At 46.7% G+C, this 9,900-nt stretch overlaps 1 long non-coding RNA gene across 2 annotated transcripts in view; it reads right to left on the bottom strand.

Annotated features, from left to right (window-relative positions):
* Positions 1-721: 721 nt before the first annotated feature.
* Positions 722-9,900, bottom strand: part of LOC132381811 (uncharacterized) — a 58,683-nt gene continuing 49,504 nt past the window's right edge. The window contains exons 3-4 of one of the 2 annotated variants that reach the window (XR_009508122.1): positions 3,170-4,381; positions 722-2,842 (exon numbers count right to left, since the gene is read on the bottom strand). This is a non-coding gene — a long non-coding RNA (uncharacterized LOC132381811). The remainder of the gene's footprint in view (positions 2,843-3,169; positions 4,382-9,900) is intronic. The other variant, XR_009508121.1, reaches the window with a different exon arrangement.

Raw genomic sequence — 9,900 nt, 5'->3', positions numbered from 1 at the left:
TCCCACCAGGGAATTAAGTGCGGCTGCCAGCTCCGAGACTTCCACCCTACCTGGGGAGCGGGGCTTAGTCACTACTCCCTCCTCCCACCTCCCTTTACTAGTGTCAGGCACCTCTCTGGGGTCCACCTCTAGCTCTAACTCCTCCTCCGATGTCTCCTCAGCCTCATCCTTGTAGGAGTGAAGCCCCCACAGCCCCTCCTCCCCCGGTACACTGACCGTCGCCGGCAGTTCCACCGTCCTGACTTCAGCACTCGTACGAACCAACACCCAGCTAGACTCCACCTCTTTACCACACCGTCTAGCTACCAATTCTACCTGCCCAATACCCTTCACCGAACCTAAACCTCGCACTATCGCGTCTCCCGAAACTCGAACATCCACTCCGCTCACTACGCATGCGTACTGTACCGGTACACCTTCAAACTGGCACCAACAAACAAACTTGTCTCTGTCCATCTCCGCTCTGCTGCCTGCGCGATTCCACAGCCCCTGACAATCCAATCCGGGACGAGCACCCCACAAATGTAACCCTTACCCAACAGGCTGGTATATGTCTAGGGGAAAAAGGGGATCCAGCCACTCTCCAACCCACCTCCCGTACACGCAGAATCGAGAATCGAGTTTACGCCTCGAGCCCGCCAACAGTATCAAATCCACAACAAATACCGTTATGAAATACACTTTAAAGAGTTTACTAAAATTTAAAAAAAGTAGTAAGCAATACAATATATATACACAAGGAAAAAAACAAAAGACGCCACTTATCAAAGTTCAGTCTGTTTAGTGCACTCGTTGGAGCTCAATCAACGAACCAATCGACCCATCCGGCCGTCGCACCTGGGACCACCCCGGTGGTCTTACGAGCAGTCCAGCACACGTCCACCTTCTTCGTCTCTTCTTCGGCCTCTCCCCCCAAAAACCCGCGAAAACCCCTCCCCCAAGTTCCCAGCATCACAAGACACAATGACATTCCCCATTGATTAACAAATGAATACAATTACCATATCAGCCATTCTAAAGTGAAACAACGGCTAGAGAAACACTTATCCGACAAAGAAACATTCCTACTTGTAACAAACCAAAGAGGCCATTTTGAGTAACATACCCAGGACATTGTACAATGGCATTTGAGCAGTGCCTGGCCACACAGTCATGGGTGTAGATGGCACTTGAGCAGTGCCTGGCCACACAGTCATGGGTGTAGAGCAGTGGGTGTATCTGGCATTTGAGCAGTGCCTGGCCACACAGTCATGGGTGTAGAGCAGTGGGTGTAGATGGCACTTGAGCAGTGCCTGGCCACACAGTCATGGGTGTAGAGCAGTGGGCGTAGATGGCATTTGAGCAGTGCCTGGCCACACAGTCATGGGTGTAGAGCAGTGGGTGTAGATGGCACTTGAGCAGTGCCTGGCCACACAGTCATGGGTGTAGAGCAGTGGGCGTAGATGGCATTTGAGCAGTGCCTGGCCACACAGTCATGGGTGTAGAGCCGTGGGTGTAGATGGCACTTGAGCAGTGCCTGGCCACACAGTCATGGGTGTAGAGCCGTGGGCTAAGCACTCATTTGAGGTGCGCCAATGTTGACTGTCAACAAGGTGCAGATGTTATTTACAACCCGCACAGATTGTGGTCGGAGATCAAGTTGGAGAGGGAGGTCAGAGGCCCAGGTTGTTGGCTTTTTGATCAGACTGTAGGAATGATTGTGTTAAATGTTGAACTGTAGTCAATAAAGAGCATCCTGACATGGATATTTGCAGTGTCCAGTTGATCCAAGGCTGCATGAAGAGCCAATGAGATCACATCTGCCATAGGCCTATTGTGGCGATAGGCAAATTGCAGTGGGCCCAGGTCTCTGCTGAGACAGGAGTTAATTCTAGCCATAATTTCTAAGGTAAGGACATGTTCAGCACAGCTTTGTGTACCAAAGGACCTGTATTATGCTGTAGGTTTTCTATGTTTCTATAATCACCTTCTCAATGCATTTTATCACCAGAGACGTGAGTGCTACTGGATGATAGTTGTTAAGGCAGCTCACATTGCATTTCTTAGGTGCTGGTATAATTGTTCCCCTTTAGAAGTACATGAGAACTTCCGACTTTAGCAATGAGAGATTGAAAATGTCTTTGAACACACCTGCCAGGTGGTTGGCACAGGTTTTCAGAGTCCGACCGGGTACTCCATCAGGGCCCATCGCCTTGAGAGGGTTCACCCTCTTGATACACAATCTGACATTGGCATCTGAGACAGATCACAGGGTCACCAGGTGCTGCTGGGATCCTCGTAGCTGTCGTTTTAAAGCGAGCAAAAAAGGCATTCAGCCCAACTGGGAGTGAAGCATCGCTGCCATTCATGACATTAGGTTTTGCTTTGTAGGAAGTAATGGTCTGCGATCCCTGCAGAGTTGACGTGCATCCGATTCTGTGTCCAACCTTGTTTGGAATTGTTCCTTTGCTTTTGAGGTAGCCCTCCGAAAGTCGGATCTGGTTTTCTAGTACAGACCTGGGTCACCAGACTTGATTGCCACAGATCTAGTCCTCAGGTAACAATATTCTGTCCATCACAGCCACCTGGAGCTCTCACTGTTCCCCGCATTTCCACACTGACCTGTCTATCCTCGGTCGCCTCCATTGCCAGGGTGAGGCAGTCCCTGATTCGTCTCCAGCCATGAACACTGAGCTCTGAACTTCCACTTCCACTCCTCTGCGCCCGCCTCTCTCCTGGTTCATCCCGAATGCTGGTTCTTGCTTTATTGTTTGCGTGATTTGATTTGACTCGTTTTTTCCTCTTTCTCTGTGCATCAGGTGTTGGTGGCTTTTTCAGATTGGGTTTCTTGTTTGGTTCCTGCCTGTTAAGCAGAAGGTTGTATAATTTATACAGACTTTGATAATAAAATGTACTTTGAACATCTGCCCATCCCTCACACACTCCTCCCACTGGGCCCCCTTCTCTCCACCCCCACTGTTCCTTTTTGCCCTCCTCACCTCCCTTATTTGTTTCATGCTCCAGCTTCCTCCCCTATCAGTTTCTACCATCTGCAGCCCAGTATTGCCTCCACCTGTCCACCTCTCAACCTCCGTCACTGGCCCCAATCTTTGCTCCCGCACATGACTCCATTGGCCAATCAACCCCTCCCCGCCCACATCCACCTATCACCTGCCAGCTCCTGCCTCACCTCCTTATACTATCTCCCAGTCCAGATGAATGGTCTTGGCCTGAAGCATTGACGGTCTTTCCTCCACAGATGCTGCCTGGCCCATTGAGATGCTCCAGCAGTTCTATATTTTGCTCCAGATTCCAGCATCTGCAGTCTCTTGTGTCTTCTGGTCCATTACCTTCTCCATAGACCCACCAAAGGGTGACATAGTTAGCAGGTTCAGACCTTGCTGCTGGTGTCTCCATGGCCATCTGAAGCTCCGGCTGGTGTAACAGAAGCCTGTCCAGCCAGCAGAATTCACCTTGACTTTGGCTTGGTCTGAAAAATGTTCTGTCCCATCATCTTTTGTCTGGGCTCTTCCTATATCCAGCCAAGAGATTTGCTTCAGAGTGCAGAGATGAGAGTGGGGATCATTGCCACTCGCACAAGAACCTTGTTCACACATCCGTAAACATACCTCATTGTATCTGCACAGTCATTGCTGAATGTCTCAGGCTACATCCACACTAGACCGGATAAATCCGTAACTGAAACTTTTTCTCTTTGTTTTGACCCTCCATCCACACTGAAACTGTGTTTTCCTCCCCTGAAAATGAAACTTTTCTAAAACGCCCTCCAGAGTGTGTAAATTTGAAAAGGGCGATTGGGCAGAGTAGTGTGGATGGGGTAACCACAGATTTCTAGAAACGCTGTCATGATGTCCCGGAACAGATGGTGGTGGCAGCAGAGTGGCATTTCATTGTTTTTTTGAAAGCTGGAATGATATGCTGGAACAACCTAACAATTTCAGAACAGACGGCAATGAAACTGAAGCCAGAAGAGTTTGAAATGTACTCACCAAACACTTTGACCCATAACTTACTGAATAAATAAGTATACTCACTTTGCCCTGTTTTCTGTCCTTGCTCGTATGAAGGTGGTTTACCTATTTATGCAAGTACTTCTCTGACAATAGATGTGTAACAGCCTAATGTAACATTGTATGGAAATACAAGATAACACTGATGCAGACATGTTTTATACATTTAACAAAGTGCTTTATTAATGGAACAGAATTAGTTAGTTTTTTAATGTTCGTCGTCAGCCGGGTCATACTGTCCATGAACTCCCTGTCAGTTGCCTCCATACACTCCAGTATTTGTTTTTTTTTTTAGTTTTAATTCCTCTTGCGCAAGTGCTAACAGCTGTCCGTCATTTGGCAATTTCCTTTCATGTTTTTCTAGTCTGTAACTGCACAAACATGCACTTTCATAGCGAGATTTGACATCAAACATGTCGCTTGTTTTCTGTAGATGTGTCCTGCACATGCCCAGTGGGAGGAGACTCGCCCAGATACAGATGTTCTGGGAGAGGCTGGCTTAAGAGGTGATGGAAGCAAAGACTTTAACGTGGCACTATGGCACAGCTGGTAGAGCCAGAGACCCAGGTTCAATTCCAACCTCCTATGGTGTCCATGTGGAGTTTGCACGTTCTCTCTGTTAGCCTGTAAGTCTCCCCTGGGGTGCACTAGACTCCTCCCACATTCCACAGACAAGTTAATTGACCACTATAAATGATCTGTAGTCTGTAGGTGAGTGGTTGAATCTATGGGGGGGGGGGGGGTACTTATGAGAACCTATTTTGTATCATTTTGCTGTGGATATTTATTGGATAGATGGGTGTATTTGGCACCTAATTGAAAACATCACTGGCAAATGACTGGTCAGAAATTCCCTGGAATTCTCTCCTATCCAGGTCACCAGTTATCTCTCTAACAACAACTGAATAATGGATTACATGATCAGCACCACACTGCCGGTTTACTCCTTATGGTATTTAGGAGGATGGGTGGACATACTGGAGATGTGATTGGACCATTCCTTGTTCTTGGGGATTACGGCAGGGGAGTACGGCAACAATCCCGAGGAATTCCAGCCCTATGTTGTCCAGCAGGCTCTCATGTACAGAAAGGAGATGGAGCAATACACACACCCAGCCTTTTCCCTATGCCTGTCCCAGGAGCCATCAAGGTAAGCCATGGGCAGCACGGTAGCATAACGATTAGAACATAGAATAGTACAGCACATTACAGGCCCTTCGGCCCACAATGTTGTGCCGACCCTCAAACCCTGCCTCACATATAACCCCCCACCTTAAATTCCTCCATATACCTGTCTAGTAGTCTCTTAAACTTCACTAGTGTATCTGCCTCCACCACTGACTCAGGCAGTGCATTCTACGCATCAACCACTCTCTGAGTGAAAAACCTTCCTCTAATATCCCCCTTGAACTTCCCTCCTCTTACCTTAAAGCCATGCCCTCTTGTACTGAGCAGTGGTGCCCTGGGGAAGAGGCGCTGGCTGTCCACTCTGTCTATTCCTCTTAATATCTTGTACACCTCTATCATGTCTCCTCTCATCCTCCTCCTCTCCAAAGAGTAAAGCCCTAGCTCCCTTAATCTCTGATCATAATCCATACTCTCTAAACCAGGCAGCATCCTGGTAAATCTCCTCTGTACCCTTTCCAATGCTTCCACATCCTTCCTAAAGTGAGGCAACCAGAACTGGACACAGCACTCCAAGTGTGGCCGAACCAGTTTTATAGAGCTGCGTCATTACATCGCGACTCTTAAACTCTATCCCTCGACTTATGAAAGCTAACACCCCATAAGCTTTCTTAACTACCCTATCTACCTGTGAGGCAACTTTCAGGGATCCGTGGACATGTACCCCCAGATCCCTCTGCTCCTCCACACTAGCAAGTATCCTGCCATTTACTTTGTACTCTGCCTTGGAGTTTGTCCTTCCAAAGTGTACCACCTCACACTTCCCTGGGTTGAACTCCATCTGCCACTTCTCAGCCCACTTCTGCATCCTATCAATGTCGTTCTGCAATATTCGACAATCCTCTATGCTATCTACAACACCACCAACATTTGTGTCGTCTGCAAACTTGCCAACCCACCCTTCTACCCCCACATCCAGGTCGTTAATAAAAATCGCAAAAAGTAGAGGTCCCAGAACAGATCCTTGTGGGACACCACTAGTCACAACCCTCCAATCTGAATGTACTCCCTCCACCACAACTCTCTGCCTTCTGCAGGCAAGCCAATTCTGAATCCACCTGGCCAAACTTCCCTGAATCCCATGCCTTCCGACTTTCTGAATAAGCCTACCGTGTGGAACCTTGTCAAATGCCTTACTAAAATCCATGTAGATCACATCAACTGCATTACCCTCATCTATATGCCTAGTCACCTCCTCAAAGAACTCTATCAGGCTTGTTAGGCATGATCTGCCCTTCACAAAGCCATGCTGACTGTCCCTGATCAGACCATGATTCTCTAAATGCCCATAGATCCTATCTCTAAGAATCTTTTCCAACAGCTTTCCCACCACAGACGTAAGGCTCACTGGTCTATAATTACCTGGACTATCCCTACTACCTTTTTTTAGCATAATGCTATTGTTCTAATGATCCAGGTTCAAGATAACCACTGTCTGTGTGGAGTTTGCATGTTGCTCTGTGACCTGAGGTGCTCTTGTTTCCTTCCACATCCCAGAGGCATGTGGGTTGACCACTGTAAATTGTCTAGTGTGCAGGTGAGTGAACCATAGAACCATAGAACGTTACAGCACAGAAACGGGCCTTTTGGCCCTTCTTGGCTGTGCTGAACCATTTTTCTGCCAAGTCCCACTGACCTGCACCTGGGCCATATCCCTCCAAACCCCTCTCATCCATGTACCTGTCCAAGATTTTCTTAAATGTCAAAAGTGAGTCCGCATTCACCACTTCATCTGGCAGTTCATTCCACACTCCCACCACTCTCTGCGTGAAGAAGCCCCCCCCCAATGTTCCCTTTAAACTTTTCCCCCTTCACCCTTGACCCGTGACCTCTGCTTTTTTTTCTCCCCTGGCCTCAGTGGAAAAAGCCTTCTTGCATTCACTCCATCTATACCCATCATAATTTTATACATCTCTATCAAGTCTCCCCTCATTCTTCTACGCTTCAGGGAATAAAGTCCTAACCTATTTAACCTTTCTCTGTAACTCAGTTTCTCAAGTCCCGCAACATCCTTGTAAACCTTCTCTGCACTCTTTCAACCTTATTAATATCTTTCCTGTAATTAGGTGACCAAAACTGCACACAATACTCCAAATTCGGTCTCACCAATATCTTATACAACCTCACCATAACATTCCAACTCTTATACTCAATACTTTGATTTATAAAGGCCAATGTACCAAAAGCTCTCTTTACAACCCTATCTACTTGTGACACCACTTTTAGGGAATTATGTATCTGTACTCCCAGATCCCTCTGTTCTACTGCACTCCTCAGTGTCCTACTATTTACCTTGTATGTTCTACCTTGGTTTGACCTTCCAAAGTGCAATTCCTCACACTTGTCCACATTAAAATTCATCTGCCATTTTTCAGCCCATTCCTCCAACTGGTCCAAATCCCTCTGCAAGCTTTGAAAACCTTCCTCACTGTCCACTACACCTCCAATCTTTGTATCATCAACAAATTTGCTGATCCAATTTGCCACATTATCATCCAGATCATTGATATAGATGACAAATAACAGTGGACCCAGCACTGATCCCTGTGGCACACCACTAGTCACAGGCCTCCACTCAGAGTAGCAATCCTCCACTACCACTCTCTGACTTCTCCCATTGAGCCAATGTCTAATCCAATTTACTACCTCACCATGTATACCTAGTGACTGAATCTTCCTAACTAACCTCCCATGCGGGACCTTGTCAAAGGCCTTACTGAAGTCCATTTAGACAACATCTACTGCCTTGCCTTCATTCACTTTCCTGGTAACTTCCTCAAAAAACTCTAATAGATTTGTTAAACATGACCTACCACGTACAAAGCCATGCTGACTTTTTCTAATAAGTCCCTGTCTACCTGTCTATCCAAATACTTCTAGATCCTAGAATCTCCCAGATGTATGGATGGGCCAGGGTCATAAGATATCAGAGGAATTGAGACAGATTGACATTAGGAAAGAAACTGTGATGAGTAGACTGGTAGGACTGAAGGCTAATAAATCCCCGGGTCCAGATGGTCTGCATCCGAGGGTTCTAAAAGAGGTGGCTCAGGAAATTGCGGATGCATTGGTAATCATTTTCCAATGTTCCTTACATTCAGGATCAGTTCCTGAAGATTGGAGAGTGGCTAATGTAATCCCACTTTTCAAGAAGGGAGGGAAGGAGAAAACGTCAGTCGTGGGGAAGATGCTTGAGTCCATTATTAAGGACGAAATAGTAGCACATCTAGATGGCAGAAATAGGATTAGGCCGAGCCAGCATGGATTTACCAAGGGTAAATCATGCTTGACTAATCTGTTGGAGTTTTTTGAGGGTGTAACAAGGATGTTAGACGAGGGTAAGCCAGTAGATGTTGTGTACCTAGATTTTCAGAAGGCATTCGATAAGGTGCCACATAGGAGATTGGTGAGTAAAATCAGAGCTCATGGTATTGGGGGCAGGGTTTCAACATGGATAGAAAACTGGTTGGCAGATAGAAAGCAAAGGGTAGCAGTGAATGGGTGTTTCTCAGACTGGCTGGAGGTGACTAGTGGGGTACCACAGGGCTCTGTATTGGGACCACAGTTCTTTACGATTTATGTCAATGATTTAGATGAGGGCATTGAAAACTATATCAGCAAGTTTGCTGACGATACTAAACTGGGTGGCAGTGTGACATGCGAAGAGGACATTAGGAGAATACAGGGAGACTTGGATAGGCTGAGTGAGTGGGCAGATACTTGGCAGATGTCATTCAATGTGAATAAATGTGAAGTTATCCACTTTGGAAGCTGGAACAAGAGGGCAGAGTATTGTCTGAACGGTGTCGAGTTAGGTAAGGGAGAAATGCAAAGAGACCTAGGAGTCCTAGTTCACCAGTCAATGAAGGTGAATGAGCAAGTGCAACAGGCAGTGAAGAGGGCAAATGGAATGTTGGCCTTTGTTACAAGGGGAATTGAATACAAGAGCAAGGATGTCCTTTTGCATTTGTACAGGGCCCTGGTGAGACCACACCTGGTATATTGTGTACAGTTTTGGTCACCAGGTTTAAGGAAGGGCATTCTGGCAATTGAGGAAGTGCAGGGTAGATTCACTAGGTTGATTCCTGGGATGGCAGGGCTGTCTTACGCAGAGAGATTGGAGAGATTGGGCTTGTACACGCTGGAATTGAGGAGATTGAGAGGGGATCTGATTGAAACGTTTAAGATAATTAAAGGATTTGATAGGATTGAGGCAGGAAATATGTTCCAGATGTTGGGAGAGTCCAGTACCAGAGGGCATGGATTGAGAATAAGAGGTCAGTTATTTAAAACAGAGTTGAGGAAGAGCTTCTTCTCCCAGAGAGTTGTGGAGGTGTGGAATGCACTGCCTCGGAAGACGGTGGAGGCCAATTCTCTGGATGCTTTCAAGAAGGAGCTGGATAGATATCTGATGGATAGGGGAATCAAGGGATATGGGGACAAGGCAGGGACTGGGTATTGATAGTGAATGATCAGCCATGATCTCAGAATGGCGGTGCAGACTCGAGGGGCCGAATGGTCTACTTCTGCACTTATTGTCTATTGTCTACTGTCTATTGTCTATCTCTTAGTATTCCTTCCAATAATTTACCTACTACCAATGTCAAACTTACCGGTCTATAATTTCCCAGCTTACTTTTTCAAACAACGGAACTACATGAGCTATCCTCCAATCCTCAGGCACCTGACCCGTGGATATCGACAT

The sequence above is a fragment of the Hypanus sabinus genome, chromosome 26 (genome assembly GCF_030144855.1).
Source record: "Hypanus sabinus isolate sHypSab1 chromosome 26, sHypSab1.hap1, whole genome shotgun sequence".
In the NCBI taxonomy this organism is placed as follows: Eukaryota; Metazoa; Chordata; class Chondrichthyes; order Myliobatiformes; family Dasyatidae; genus Hypanus; species Hypanus sabinus.
Note: the sequence above shows the minus strand (reverse complement) of the source record. Positions and strands in the feature narration are given on the sequence as shown.